This window comes from Barbus barbus, assembly GCF_936440315.1.
Source record: "Barbus barbus genome assembly, chromosome: 10".
Taxonomy (NCBI): Eukaryota; Metazoa; Chordata; class Actinopteri; order Cypriniformes; family Cyprinidae; genus Barbus; species Barbus barbus.
Genome location: NC_136738.1, coordinates 10,582,554 through 10,598,567, shown reverse-complemented (window position 1 = coordinate 10,598,567; position 16,014 = coordinate 10,582,554). Strand labels below are relative to the sequence as shown.

Here is a 16,014-nt window from a genome sequence, read left to right as displayed (position 1 = left end):
CAACTCAAAAACCCAGAGAAATTGATCAGTAAGTAGTTGGTTGTTATATAATTATAGTGACACTCATCTGTTAGTGAACTGATCTCATTGAGAGTGAACATAGACTCATTGTGTGTCTAATCTCTGATTAAATGGATGTTCTACTGATTATAGTAAACATGATTCTAAGAGCCAGTGGTTTTGTGACAGTTAATATAAAAGACTTTCCAAACAGAGTATCCACAAAAAGTTTTTCTCTATGGTAACAAATAGACTCACACAGACATCAAGAATCAGCTTGTGAACCTCAACAATGGTGACCATTAAAAAAAATACAATCATGCAGCAATGCATGCTGGGAGCCACTGATGAGCTTTGTCCTATGCTAGTATCCAGCATACATTGCAACATGATTATTAGTTTATTTTTATTTTTTAATGGTCACCATTGTTGAGGTTCACAAGTTGATTCTTCATGTCTGTGTGAGTCTAGCTGCTTCCATGGATTAAACCTTTTTTTTGTGGGCAAACTGTTTAGAAAGTGCTTTATATTAACTGACTGTCACAGAACCACCGGCTCTTTCACTATAATCAATACAACATCCATTTAATCAGAGATTAGACACATAATGAGTCTATGTTCACTCACAATAAGATCAGTTCACTAACAGATGATTGTCATTATTATCGGACAACAACTAACTACTGACCATCTTCTCTGGGCTTTTGAGTTGCAACAAATGTGTTTGAGTAACACTTGCTTGCAACAGCCAGAAATAAAGAAGAAGGGTCAAGAGCCCAACTAAAGCAGACACTGATCTCTAACATGGTTACTTTAAATGAAAATAAATCAACATCTAAACCTTAGTTAATTCTCAATAAGATCCTCTGTAGATGTCTGACAGAAATAAAGTCAGTCTGATTATTAATAAGTGGAGCTGGTGATGCTGTTTGTGGGGTTGTTTAGATCTTGAGATGTAATGTATTTTATTTCAGTTGATTTCAGTTAGTTGTTCTTGTGTTTATCTTTCTGTCAGTGATTCTGGTTGTTAACAGCAGGTGTTCATCACTAATGCTCAATCAGCACTTAATTAATCACTTAATTACTTAGTGAACTCAGCTGAAATAAGTTCAGCGCACTCATAATTGTTAGTTTTAAAAACTTAAATGGTTGAAGGCAATAAGTTTCATCAAACGGTTAGAGTTACTTTAACTTGTTGGGTTTTACAGTGATATGAACTCTGATCCACAGGGCAGCTAACTAACAGTAACAACAGCAGCAGCAACATAAATTAAGCCAGAAAAATGTAAAGCAATGATTATATTTGAATAATAATTAACATAAAATGTTTGCAAGCTGAAATGCATGCTGGGAACTTGTGCAATGTTGTTCAATGTAAAATGATTTGTTCAGATGACTCAATTTGAAAGGTTGGGAGAACATTTGGATGTTGTGAACAAATACTTGAGTATCTAAGTAAGGTAAACAAAACAACTTTTGCTAACGACATGTTCAGAGTATTTTTGTTCAGTTCGCACCAAAAATTAAACTGACTTCTCCTTCTAAAAATTCTTTGTTCAGGCTACTTTTTTACATTGGTTAGTATAACTTTTCAAATCGAGTCATCTTAAATAATTTTACATTGAACAACATTGCACAAGTTCCCAACATGCATTGCAGCTTGAAAACATTTTATGTTAATTATTATTAAAATATTATTATTGTGTTACATTTTGCTGGACTAATTTATGTTGCTGCTGCTGTTGTTACTGTCAGATAGCTGTCATGTGGATCAGAGTTCATATTTTTACACATTTTTTAAATTTGTTGATCCTCACCATGTTTGAGAATCGTGTGCTGAGGTACTGTATATTTGCATCTCATTGCAATTTGTTTAATACATTTGTTCATTAATATGCATGTTTGCTTTTAGTTTTAAGAATCAAAGACTACACATAGTAAGTAGAAAACTTTGAATAGAAATCTAACCGATAGAGTATTGTTAAAAAAACGAGACAAAAAAAGATTAGTGTTAACTTTTTTGGTTTGTCTGACAGATCTTTTAACATTCAGTAGACTGACTTTTATTCATTAGATGAACTAAAGTTTTTAAGTTGTCGGTTGCTAGTTGAGTTAACTTAAAGTTGAGTGTTAGGTCAACTTTTTTTTTTTACAGTGTAATTGCGCCTTTAAATTTAAAATCTGTTTGTGCCACCTTTAGCAGCGAGAACTGCAAACAAACTTTTTAGCTGGTGAAAATACTCGTGTTATAATAATTTTGGTCACCATTGTATATACCAGGGTTCCTCAAATCTTACTCTGGAGGTCCAATCTGCTGCAGAGTGTAGCTCCAACCCTGATCAAACTCACCTACCTGTGATTTTCTAATGATCTTGAAGACTCTGATTAGCATGCTCAGGTGTGTTTGATTAGGGTTAGAGCTAAACTCTGCAGGAATGGTCCAGATTTGAGGATCCCTGGTATATACACACACATGTGTTTGTTTGCTGTATACATGAATTATCCTGGATTATTGATATTGCCTTTCATTTGCATCTGGAAGAGAATTTCATGGCATTTTATCTGCGAAAACCTCCTGTCTCAACATCTCCACAGGCCTCTTCCTTTGTGGCTGGTGGTGTTGTTCTGGACCACCATGTCAACAATGCTCCTGTTTCATTCAAAATAATTTGATTTTTAATTGAATTTTGATTGTCCACCTGAATGATCTCAAACGTCAATTCTGAAAATTTTTTTTTTTTAGACATTTAAGTAAATAAGTTTTCAGTCATTGCCTAATTACAGTTTTTCTCAGTCGATTTGACACGTTTCTCCAAACTCCGGTCACTGTTCTCAAAACAGTTAACAGTGATCTGAACACTTTGTAATTGTAATAAAACATATTGTACGTTTTCATTTTTTTTCATAAAATTACAAATAATGCACAGAATTTTCTCAAAACAATGTGCACAAAACTCTCAAATGTTTTCATTATAGTTAATGCAACCAACCAATACTTTAAAATATCTGAAAAAAGGTTTTACACAAATCATAAACATTTATGTACCATTTGTCCAACAAACAAAATTCCGTCAGTTGTCCTTATATCAAATGAACATGGTGTATTTTCAGTTGGCCCTCAATTGATAACTACCTGGTTAATCATACGCTCAACACAGGAAATGCAGTTTTCCTAATCGTTTACACATTTATCACAATTGCTTTTGAGTAATAATAAAAGGGAAAGTGTACAAAGAGCAAGAACGAATATGCAAAACATAATTATAATAATAAAATAATAACAAATAAATATAATAAATAAATATAATATAAATATAAAAATATAATAAGGGAGAAAGGGGTGTAATGAGAGACGAGAAGAATGTGAGAAAAGAGGAGAGGTAGAAGAGATGTGTAGAGAGGAGGGCATTTGTGTTGTGAAAAGAGCAAGAGCAGAAACTGTGAGAAGATATGGATAGAGAGGAAGTGGACAGCAGGGTGGAAGTAGAAGTAGAACGTACAGACAAATTTTAAATGAAATCAGAATTACCCTAACTGACCATGTTAGAAATCATGGCCTCTCCATTAGAGAAGTGTTATACTATGGTTGATGATGGTACACATTTTTAGTCCTCCTAGGAAAATTAGATGAAAATTAAGCAATGGCCACTTGAACACTGTGCTGTGCACAGAGCACAGATAATCATGCTAGGAGGGAAAAAAAAGATAAGTGAAATGCTGTTTTTGTATTTATTATTATTTTGTGTATTAACACACACCATGCTGATAACTGTTTAAATGAGTTGTGTGTAAGATTTAACATGGCTCATTCGAGTGGCAAACTACAGATTCATATGTGTTTCAATTCCTTTTGCAACAGCCATTTTCCCATCAGCTATTCAGTCACGCACCTTCACGGGTCAACAGGACAACCAGATAGACAAATATGTTTACTCATAGCCTTCTGATCAGGGATTCATGTCTGTCTTATTGTTTTATTTACTCAAAAAAGAAAAACAGTAGAGTCAAATATTTCCTCAGGATCCCTCCTGACACCTGAGTTCTTCAATACCACTTACAAATCAGCTAATTCTGGAATACAGGGGTTTTGGCTATTGTAGATCCAGAGAAGTACACTCTAAAAAAAATGGTGCTATATATCACTAAAAGTGGTTCTTTGGCTCATAATCATAGGGGAACCACTTTTGGTGCTGTATAGCACCAAAGCTTGCTGCTTCAGTGGTTCTTCAGCGGTTCTTCACCAGTTCTTTGGCATGACTGAGGGGCTATATAGCACCGCTACCATATTCAGAACCTGTTAAGCTCCTGTATGGTTCTTCATCTGTTTTTCAGTGGTTCCTTGGGGTGATTAAGGTGCTATATAGCACCACTGCCGTACAAAGAACCTGTTAAGCCTCTTTAAAGGTTCTTTACAAGACAAAGAACCACTGCTGGTGCTGTTTAGCACCCTTTTTGTTGAAGAAATACAATGCAATATGGCACCTCTTATGGTTCTACATAGCACCATTTGACAAAGGTGCTGTATAGCACCTTTAAAGATATGGTGCTATATAGCACCAAAAGTGGTTCCCCTATGATTACAAGCCAAGAACCACTTTTAGTGCTATATAGCCCCATTTTTTTAGAGTGTATGATATTGAGAGCATACCAATTAAAATGCATGTTTAAATTCATAATTAGTTAAGAGGGGAGAAGGAAGCTAAATAGTTTGAAATTCTCTCGAGTCTGATTCCTGACTATAGTACAGAACACAGAGATGTATTCTCACAAGAGATATTAAGTTCCACAGGTATCTAATATCTCCCTCACAGCACACAAATTAAAGATATGAAAAATATGAATCTCTCTCTAAGGACACGTTATACCTGTTCGACACTCCAGAGCATATAATTAAAGAAGGATTTCTCACTGATCCATATAAACATTTATGTAATCCGCACTACTCATCTCCCTCCTTTAGTTTAATATACCTTTGTTAGTCTCGATTCAGTTGTTCTCACAGCACTGTGAGCAGAGTTAGACAACAGAAATGAGCTAACAATATGGGATACAAGTTCCTGTGGGTGCAATTACTATGTCTCTCTTCCTCTCTTGAGGAGAGGGGATGCCCCCCATGAGTAAGACACTTTAGTTGTCATGGCGGTGTGGTGGGATGCTGCCCCGTGTCTGAGTTTGCTGCTCCCATGAGGAGGGGAATAATAGTGTCCGACTCAAAGGGCCAATAAATCAATCGCACTTAACAGCCGCAGTTCAGGAGATTTCAGAATGCCTCTAAATGAAAACATGAGGGCAGTTGGTGCTCTCTGCCATTTGTCACCAGGTGACTCTGACACAGCATGGATACAGTATGTATGTATGTATATATATATTTATATATTTATTATATATATATATATATATATATATATATTCTTTACCCATATAGGATATGGGTATATATAGGATCGAATCTACTCACACAAATTGAGTGCAAATTGTTACCTCAATTTTATCGAGTGGATTTAGAGGGTATAGCTCGAGCATCCTATTTGATTAAATGACTACCAATTTCAATTCAACAGTATGATTGTGCATTTAGTATGAATGCATGGTGCCATCTTTCTTAGTGTGAGCAACTTTCTCTTGAAATGTCTGTTCACAGTCCTGGGATGCTTAATGATATTTTAAAAGTTTTTAGGCACGGAAGATGTCAAAACAGCTCTTAAATGACTTCACAACCACTTTTTTTAATTCTTACTAATTTAATTTATTTACTAATCTAATTAGCATTTTTTTGCTAAATATAATCAAAATAACTTCTCCTTGGACCTTGACATCACTTCTCAGATGATGTGTTCACTAGCATGAGGGTGGGACAACCTGTCACTCACATGATATAAATGAATATGATCCAATCAATTCCTGATGGGCCAAATCAAGTCCAGCCCCACTTTTTTCATATTAGGAAGATGGTTCACTCAGATACATCCACAATAGGCAAGAAAAGTTACACTTCATGCAAACTTTATAGGGATAGCTGTGGACTGGCCAACCGTACGGATGATGTGATAGGCTCTAGCCTCCCCGCAAGCCTTTATAGGACAAGAGGTTTGGGAAGTGAATGAATGGATAGTTCACCCAAAAGTTAAAATTTGTTCATTTACTCACCTTCATGTCCTTCCAAACTGGGATTGACTGTGAAGAGTGCAGTTTCTTGTGTACCAAGAGACAAATGGAATGACTGCAGAGGGACTCACCTCATTCATTCACATGAATAAAATCACTTTTCAGAGACAGATAATATTAGCAGTATGTCTGATGACACAGAAAATAAATGTTAAAAATAAACTGTAAAAAAAACTGTGTGTGTGTGTGTGTTGAGTGGGTAGTGTATGTGAGGATGTGATATCACCTGCACAGCCTCCTGTGTGTGTATGCGTGAGGCATATTTCTCTCTCTCTCTCTGTGTGTGTGTGTTTGTGTGTGTGTAAGCAGGTGTGCATGTTTGTGAGGTGTGTGCATGTGGCTCCTGCCTTCGGAAATGTCAGACAGACTTCAGGCTGAGAGGGGAGTCCAGCAGAGAGATCTGCCCTGCCCACCGTCTCGCTCTCACACACACACACACAAACACATTGGTTTTTGTGGTTTATGGGGACTCTCCATAGGTGTAATGGTTTTTATACTGAACAAACTGTGTGTGCTATTGCCCTACACCAACCCTACACCTAAACGTAGCCCTCACAGGAGACTTTGTGCATTTTTAGATTTTCAAAAAAAACACCATTTAGTATGTTTTTTAAGCCTTTTGAATTACGGGGACATAGGCAGTGTCCTCATAAACCAGCTTCATATTGTCATACCCATGTCATTATACAAATTTGTGTCCTCATAAACCGCATAAACATGCACACAGACACACGGTCAGAAAGAAAGTGAGTTTTGGTTCCAGTGCTGTCATACACACCGCTACGGGAGATTAGCAGAGTGCATGATAGGACACACACATGCACGCAGCCATACTTTTATCATTTCTTTTGTATTTTGTATGTATTGTTTGTGTGTATGTACACACACAAAGACGTACAATAATAATATTATCCTCTAGTGTTAAGCTGGGAAAACAAAGTGGGTTTTAATTACAGATCATGTATTATCTAACATGGCAAGGTCTGAAAAAGCACAATAAGCAGGGATGTGCGGTGTGGTGGGGGCAGGGGTGGTGCTGATGAATTATTTTGTGTGTGTGTGTTGAGAGAGGGGGGCATTATTTGCAGTAAAGCTACAAGGAGCATTAGCCATCAATCCTGGCCATCAAATCAGGCCATAGTGTGCTGTTGTGCCTATTACTTCTGAATTTATTTCCCTAAATTAAGTCGGACTCTGAGCTTTCAGCTGCTTTATGTGTGTATGTGTGTTTTTTTTAACCATTTTCCTACCTATTTGTCAAAATGTAGTGTGTGACAGTGAAGTAATACACATTTATTATGCCAATGTGAAACAACGGGGTATGTATATCATTAATTAGCACAATATCTGTGGAGAGAGTTACGCTTGTGTATGTGTGTAGAATTCTCACATCCATCTATTCACAGGCAAATACTGTATGTATAACTCAATCTAATAAACCCTAACATACTGTTTTCTCCTCACACCTCCTTATTAGAAAATCAGTATCAATTTATTTTAGGCCAAACTTGATGGAGTGATTTTGAATATGTTGCCCTTCAGGAGGAATAATCTATAAAGGCCTGCCATTATATTCTTTCATACTTTCATTGTGAAAAGTTGTTATTTGGTTTTAACAACTAATGTAGTTATGACATAATTTATGAGTATAGACATTATTTAGTCAATTATATACAAACAGCAAACAGCTTGTATTTAGTTTACATTTACACAATGACAATTTCTATGAGGACATGAGGACTATTCACTTTCATCCATAACTGGAGAGCCCAAAGTCCCTCTTATCACTAATAACAGAACGAAAATGATCTCTTTTAAAATGATAAGTGGATGAAGAACTACTTTAAAGGCAGTGTTTAAATTAATTAACTGTAAACATGATTAAATTGATGGATATTATCTGAAAGTATAATTGCCCACTGGGAATAAAATGAACTCTGTCGGTTGTACCGTCTCCCCACTGCGCCGTAAGGCCGCAAAACCACACCACTTTTATTCAAGTAAAAAGATTAATATGCATTTAAGAGAAGCAGGTCTTAATCTCAATCTAAGGGACATTTAAAGCGCTCTGGGAGTCGCGGCTGTGAGCGTGTGCTGATGCTGGCGGCCATGCTCTCTAATGCGGCTCATTTGAAGCTGCGCGCCCGCTGTGCGCATCAAGCGATCCAGATCACCATCCAGAACCTCGAAAAAATAATACAAATTTCTCCGCCGGACCTGTGCATTCTCTGCTCTGAATTTTCACCACGGGATTAAAGTGGCGCAATTAGAAGTGTTATATTAATACGGAGTGGATAAACACCGGAACGGATCGGAAAGTTGGTGTGTTCTGCATCAAATAATGGCACTTTAATCTCTCTCCCTCTCGATGGCGTTTATTAGACCAGTATTTTCAGAGGGGGAATCTGAGAAACGGCTGAAGAGAAAAACTATGTGCTCTCTCTCTCGCTCTCTCTCTGTCGTTACTAAAATCATGTTTGTTTGCTAAATAGTACTGACAATTTGCTATTCTAGCCCATAGTGCAAATCACTGAACAATAAAAATCAAGAGTTCAGATTAGGAATATTTAATCTCTAAAACGTTTGACAGTAAAAAAAAAACAAAAAAAAAAAACATTCACTCAGTAGTGAGTCACTCATCTACATGTTAATCAACTTACTCTTATCCAGTTGCCTCCATCTGTTTATTCAAATGTTCGAAGCCTTGACAGCATCCGACACGATAGGATTCTACTATCACTAACCAACCACTAACCAGCCTGCATCTCCTTAAACTGCATGACACTAAAAGGCACCATGTTTAAATTTAATCATTTACAATTTTTTTTTTTTTTTTTTACAAATGAAACTATGTCTGGAGAAAAAAATCGAGTGTGATGCACATGCAAGTTAACATGTTTCAAATGCGCTCCCTAATGAAACCTGTTGAACACAGACTAGTGAGCTGAACCTCATTATAAAGGCTTATAAATTGGCCAAATAATGTTTCTATTTAAAGGTAGTGTTTTTATTTATTTGTTTGTTTGTTTTTCACAGGTTTCTGTGAGAGTTCATGTCAAATCTGACAAAACCGTCCATTTGGGGATATCTGCATTTGGAGAAACAATTCATAAACAGAGAGAGAGAGTTTGTTGGTGAGTTTGTAAGTGAGCGGTACTCACCTCTCTGCCCCAAGCCTTGAGCCCTGTGCCCTGTGCCAGGCTGTGGAGTTACATGCACACACTGACCCTAGATGACACTCTGGACTGAAGAAGTGAGATGTGTATATTTAGAGGGAGTTGCTAGGGTTGTGGTGATTTAAACTCTGACTCACAATGATGAAGTGTTTCCTGGGGGTCTCAGGGCGTAATATGCACACATGTCTAAAGATTGTTCAGATTAAACATTTAGTGACAGAATTGACAGACTGAATAGAGAAACTTCCCGCATCATTTAGGCCAGAATTTAACTGAGATTTAGTATCAGCAAACCCTACATGCCAAAAAAAGGAAAATGCTAACTGAATTTTCCTTTTCACAACCATAAATGGTAAGTGATGCAGTTAAATAAGATAGGTGCCACAATAGTGCTAGGCAATACCAGAATGCAGTGGAATTCAGCCAAAATGGTGGATGTGTAATGAGAAATTTAGATTACAAATATGTAATTCAGTATACAAGTATTTGTGTGCGCTCTAATCATGCTTAATCATAGAGTACTGTTTTTAACTTAGCAATATGCTACTATCAAGCTGTATTAAACATTGATTGTGATTTGAGTCTCATATTAAGGTTTTTTCTTTTATTTTCTGACACATAGCTGCTACCTATAGCCTTCCAAATCAGACATATCAGTTAAGATGCTACCTTAGAAAATATCTACCTAAGCAGGCAGTAGAAAATGAGGCAGATCATTAGGGTTTGGAAGACACCAACAAATTCTGAGTATGGGCAACCATACTTGGCCACATGTCACGTCACTTTCACTTTTAAAACCACTTTTGTAGCCATGCAACATTTTACAGATACAATTATACGGTATACCAGCTGATAAAATATTAAAATATCTCTGGTTTATAGGTGATCTTTACTAAGTTTATATAACTTTAATTCTGCAAGTTCAGATCTGTCTGACTCCCCCTCCCTATATTTATCCTCATTGTTAAAATTCCTATGTGCTACAGAATGCAAATGAAAAAAAAAGACAAAATGTGTTCAACTTGAGCATTTTCCACCTAATTCTGACTGTGTGTCCTTTACAGAGTCACCTAACTAGTGTGTATCTGAGTGTTGGCTCAGCAGAAAGAAGCGTGATGAATTGAGGAGAGACGATTTTAATGAACGTACCTTCTCAGGGTCACCTTCTGTTCTATATATACGTACTAAAAACAAACAAATATTATTCTGTAGAATCAAGTCCATATCTTCATGTTACATTCTCTTTTTTTCATCACTGAGTTCCCACAGCACATTTAAAAATACACCAATTAGAGGAATGTTAAATGCAAATGTAATGGACAGGCAGCTCTCTTCTTCAGTTGTTTAAATGTGTTCTTGACAACCTGAAGGGTAGAATCTAAGTATATGTATATTAAAAATGTAGTAATGTGGTCTGATGTGGTATTTGATTTTCCAACTTAAGTCTGATATATTTCAGTACATGATTACTTTAAAAAAAATTTAATAAAAAAATAATAATTTATATACGAAGACAATATTTTGCATAATCCAGAATAGTTTAGATATGTGCTAAAATATCTATGTATATTTGTATGTATTGTTTAAGTGAAACATTTTAAAAAAGTTTTAATTGAAGAATTCAGATGAAAAAAACTTTAAGTCTGTCTGAGATTTTTTTCTGTTAAATGAGCATTTTATAGTTACTATATATTTTGTCATAGTTATATTTATTTATTTATTTTACAGCAATTACATAATAGTTTGGCAACACATTAGTTTAGGGAAAGATTATACTTTAAATAGTTACTAACTTTTAATAAACCAATTGCCAATATGAAAGTAACAATGCGTGCCAATAATAATAAAAAAAATAAAATAAATAGTTAATAGTGAGAGTTGGTCCCTAACTTAAAATGTTTTCAATAATTTTCCAACTGTCTTGGGCAAAGTTTTTTCCTCATTTACTGATAAATGAGAGGATATGATTATATATGAATGCTGAATTTGGTCACCTGTGACAGTTCCCCCATTTCAACCAGGATTTGTAAAGATTTGTACAGTACATCACACCAGTACAGTACACTACACTTTAGATATATTTTAGTTTCAGTCCATGCTGACTTTTTCTTCCTCTGGTGTTACAGTTTAACTGCACGGTTGTTGTCTTCTAACTACACCACCACCTAATATAACAAAAGTCTGAATTCTGTTTTAAACAATGTTTATCTTCCTTAATCATAGAGGACTTCACTCAGCCATAATCCAAAACTTAATTGACAGTAACCCCTGGTGGTTTGGTCTTTCATGTTCATGTCAGAAGTGCTCTGAAGCCTTAAACAATACTTATTTTGATCCCGTCAGACTAGCAGTACAAATCAGGGTAGAAAGGGCAGTCTCTGTGTCACACGAGGAGGCTGGAGTCTTTAAGTCTTGCTAAAGAATCTGCGCTTTACAAATGCCACTCCTTATTGGACAGAAGTAGCCAGGTTAGGCTCATCTGCACTTCTAACATTTCCTGTCATCTCTTGTTATTCTGTTCCCTCTTTTAAAACACATGTGTTATAGTCACTGGGATCACTGACTTCACCTCTCTGAAATGACAGCAGAATCTAGTTTCACTTATACAACCTCCAAATAGCATTTGCATTATATTTATATGTGTGTGTGTGTATGTGCATGTTTAAAGGGGTGATTGATTGCGATTTCACTTTTTTAAAGTTAGTTAGTGTGTAATGTTGCTGTTTGAGTATAAACAATATCTGCAAAGTTGCAGCACTGAAAGTTTATTGCAAACTGAGATATCATCTTTTAAAATTCTGGCAGTTTAATGCCTACAAAAATGGCTCATAGGGACTACAACGAGTTACTTCCTGGGTCCGTTATGTCACGAACCCAGATAAACCCCTCCCCCGGGAACACGCAACGAAGGGGACGAGGCCATCCTGCGCTGATTTAGAGAAGAGGAAGAAAACTAGGGGTGCACATAAAAATCTCTTCATATATGAATCGTAATTCTGTCTTCTAACGATTCTAATGCATCTCTCTCTCTCTCTCGCTTGCTCTCTCATTCAGATCATCAGCTCAGTGAATCTGTATATTAAAAGCTAACAAGAAGCAGTAGCATTTACAAATAACAGCGTATCTAAAAGTATGAGACAACAACAAACAACCATAACATTAAGAGCCGTACTTGAACAGGTTGTGCACGATCCTCTTCACTAATATTCTCTGGGACTCAATCGGGATTGATAAAAAAATATAGACGACATTGTTTAGAATACAAGCGGAGCACATGCCGCTGAGCTGAGGGGCGAGATGTTTAGACGTGCACTAGAGGCGGTTTAGCCAATCACAACACACTGGGGCACCTAACCAATCATGTATTTCTGAGGGAGGGGCTTCATAAAAGCAGAAAATGATCAGCGTGTATATCAGAAAAGGGACAGAGCGGTGTGGAATAAAGGAAAATTATGTGAAAAATAATGTGTTTTTTTACAAATTAAGCATTAAAGAACACTCCACTTTTTTTGGAAATAGGCTCATTTTACAACTCCCCAAGAGTTAAACAGTTGAGTTTTACCGTTTTTGAATCCATTCAAAACTGGCGGTAGCACTTTTAGCTTAGTTTAGCATAGATCATTGAATCGGATTAGACCATTAGCATCTTGCTCAAAAATGACCAAACAGTTTAGATAATTTTCCTGTTTAAAGATTGACTCTTCTGCAGTTACATCGGGTACTAAGACCGACGGAAAATGAAAAGTTGCGATTTTCTAGGCTGATATGGCTAGGAACTATACTCTCATTCCGGCCTAATAATCAAGGAACTTTGCTGCCGTAACATGGATGCAGTAGGCGCAATGATATTACGCAGTGCCTGAAAGTAGTCCCCAGCTCAGCAGCCTATGATATAGCTGAGGACTACTTTCAGGCGCTGCGTAATATCATTGCACCCCATAAACACAATCAAGCCTAGAAAAAAAACAGTCAACTACCCTTTTGAAGGGGTCATCGGATGGCCATTTTGCACAAGTTGATATGATTCTGTAGGGTCTTGATTAAAAGTCTATAACATACTTTTGTTAATATTTCTCAATGCTAGTAAAAAACACCTTTTTTTACCCAGTCAAAATCAGCTGTTTTCAGCAAGCCATTAATTAAATGCTAATGAGCTCTGCTGACCCCGCCCCTCTCTTCCACTGAGTGACCAGCAGTACTGTTCCCTATCGAAAGGGAACTCCCGTTGCATCTTCATTTTTATAGACGACAGCTAATGGGGAAACTCCTGTTGACTCTGTTACTGAAGCCTGGATTTTTAACGTTTGTGTAGCTGCACAAACCAATGGCGCTCGAGCCCACCAGAAGGGGCGGAGCCGACTGATACAGGAGTCGGCCCAGCACGCCATTTCATCAGAAGCTTCTCTTTCAGAGACGAGACCATCTCTTCGCTGACTCTGCAATTAAGAAGCCGAAGCAGAAGTACAGCCTGCAGCTCGCGGCGTAGAAAAAGACCCCGGCAGCGGAAGAAGCGAGAAAGCTTCGGCTGGTAAGAGCAATCCGGCTGGTAAGAGCAATTCCTGTGCCATTCTCTGCTACGTTTTTGCAAATGTCATGAGTGTGGCTCGTGCAGTGAATCCTGCATGATGCAGAAGGGCAGTGAGTGCGTCACCTGTCTGGGCAGCCCCCATGCAGAGACTGTATGCTCATTGAGATGGAATGCTCTCACAGAGGGCATGAGTCTCGCTCTTCTCTGCTCGCGAATTTCATAAAGATAAAAAACAGCCCCGCTCTCCCGTTTCTCCTCTCTCAGCGAGCACAGAGAAAGGAACGGTGCAGTCACTGAACAACCGGGTTTGAATGATCCCACGCCGGCAAGAGTCCGCATGCTCATTCTCCCCCTACACCTTTATCCGCCGGTGTGTGTTTTACAAGTGAGATTAGTGCCCCTCTTCGAGCGGCTCAATCTCTCTAGACGGATCAGAGTACGAATGCTGTCACCAATATTAGATCGCTGACAGATTCGCATTTGTGTGTGCGTCACTGAGGCTGCGCTCACTGAGACACAGAAAAAGCGGGAGTTTGTCCCTAACTGATCCCCTTCTTCAATGAAGATGGCCCCGCAACCCTCGCGCATCTCCTCTACCTCGGAGAAAAAAAAAAAAAGTGCGAACTTGTGAGTTTTGAGCGATTAGGCATGAGTGATTTATGTCGGCACAGTTCCCGCGTGTTTCACTCTTACCGCAGCACTTTGATCTGCCAGTGTATTTTAGTGAAAGTGACATGACCCATACTCGGAATTAGTGCTCTGCATTTACCCATCCAAAGTGCACACAGACAGCAGTGAACACACACACAGAACCTCATCGAAGTAAGTTCACGCTCGCTCTCCATCACTCCATTCAATACTGCGCGGATGGACATTCTATTCAAACTAAGCACGTCATTCTCATTCAGCTCGCGCCCCCGCAAACTACCACTGTGATAGCAGTTCTCCTCTCCTCACACTGTGAATGCCAGTTCCCCGCCTCGTGCTGTGAACTGCCATTAGTAAAAAAGTAACCGCTTGCCGTCTGGCTTTTGGCTTGGAAAGCCATCGTGTCAAGCTGGATTCTAAAAAATCCATGGAAGGAGGTTACTTGCTCCAGTTCGCTCGCAGGTCACCTCGCTTCAGAGGTATTATTCACACTTTGGTACCGGACAACGCATGTTTTTTGGTCCGGAGTACATACACTGCTTGCAAAGGTGCCGTGGAAACGGTCCCCTTAGTTAACAGCGAATCGGGCTTTTACAGCCGATACTTCCTTGTTCCCAAGAAAGACGACGGCAGACCAATTCTCGATCTCAGAAGTCTGAATCGGGCTCTCATGTGACGGCCGTTCAGAATGTTAACTTTGAAACAGATCCTTGCGCAAATTCAGCCCGAGGACTGGTTTCTGTCTGTGGATCTGAAAGACCATTACTTTCATATCCGTATAATGCCCCGTCACAGACCATTTTTGTGATTTGCTTTTGAGGGAGTGGCCTATCAATACATGCTCCATTGGACTGTCTCTGGCCCATGCACTTTTACGAACTGTGTAGACATCTGAGACAGATGGGAATCCGCATACTGAACTACCTCGATGACGGGCTAATGCTAGCCGACTCAGAACGGCAATTGTTCGCTCACAAGTCGTTGTTGCTCAACCACCTAGAGTGTTTGGGGTTGATAACTTGGATAGCTTGGATAACACCGGAACGCTCCCTGACTATCCAAAGAGCGGTGGCGTTTTTCAAGCTGGGGGCTTTGTGTCCCCTCAAGCATTTCAGAGGATGCTTTGCCTCATGGCTGCCTCCAGCTCAGGCTGGGGCGCTCTATACGAGGGCAACTGGCGTACGGCTCCTGGGCGACCCATGAGCGACGCTTGCATATCAATTGCATCAAAATCATGGCTGCAGCCTGCTCAGTTATTCCCCTGGGCCTGCTACACAGGCGGCTCCTTCAATATTGGCTAAAAGCCTGCGTTTCATCCCACGCATGGTGCCTGGGCCGCGCTTATGTCAAGGTAACCCATCACTGCCCCAAAGCTGTGGCCCCTTGGACAACTCCTCGCCTGTTTCAATCAGGCGTACAGTTGGGGACGACCTCCAGAAGGAAGGTGATCCCGACAGATGCTTCCAGCTCAGGCTGGAGTGCTCTCTACGGGGGCAA

General features: G+C 38.7%; 1 pseudogene across 1 annotated transcript in view; it reads right to left on the bottom strand.

Annotated features, from left to right (window-relative positions):
- The window catches only part of LOC306876412 (SUMO-conjugating enzyme UBC9-B-like), a 33,795-nt pseudogene extending 18,062 nt beyond the window's left edge, over positions 1–15,733 (bottom strand). Inside the window, exons 1-2 of the transcript in view lie at positions 15,645–15,733; positions 13,664–13,777 (exon numbers count right to left, since the gene is read on the bottom strand). The product of the transcript in view is annotated as an SUMO-conjugating enzyme UBC9-B-like (transcript). The remainder of the gene's footprint in view (positions 1–13,663; positions 13,778–15,644) is intronic.
- Between the last annotated feature and the right edge of the window lie 281 nt (positions 15,734–16,014).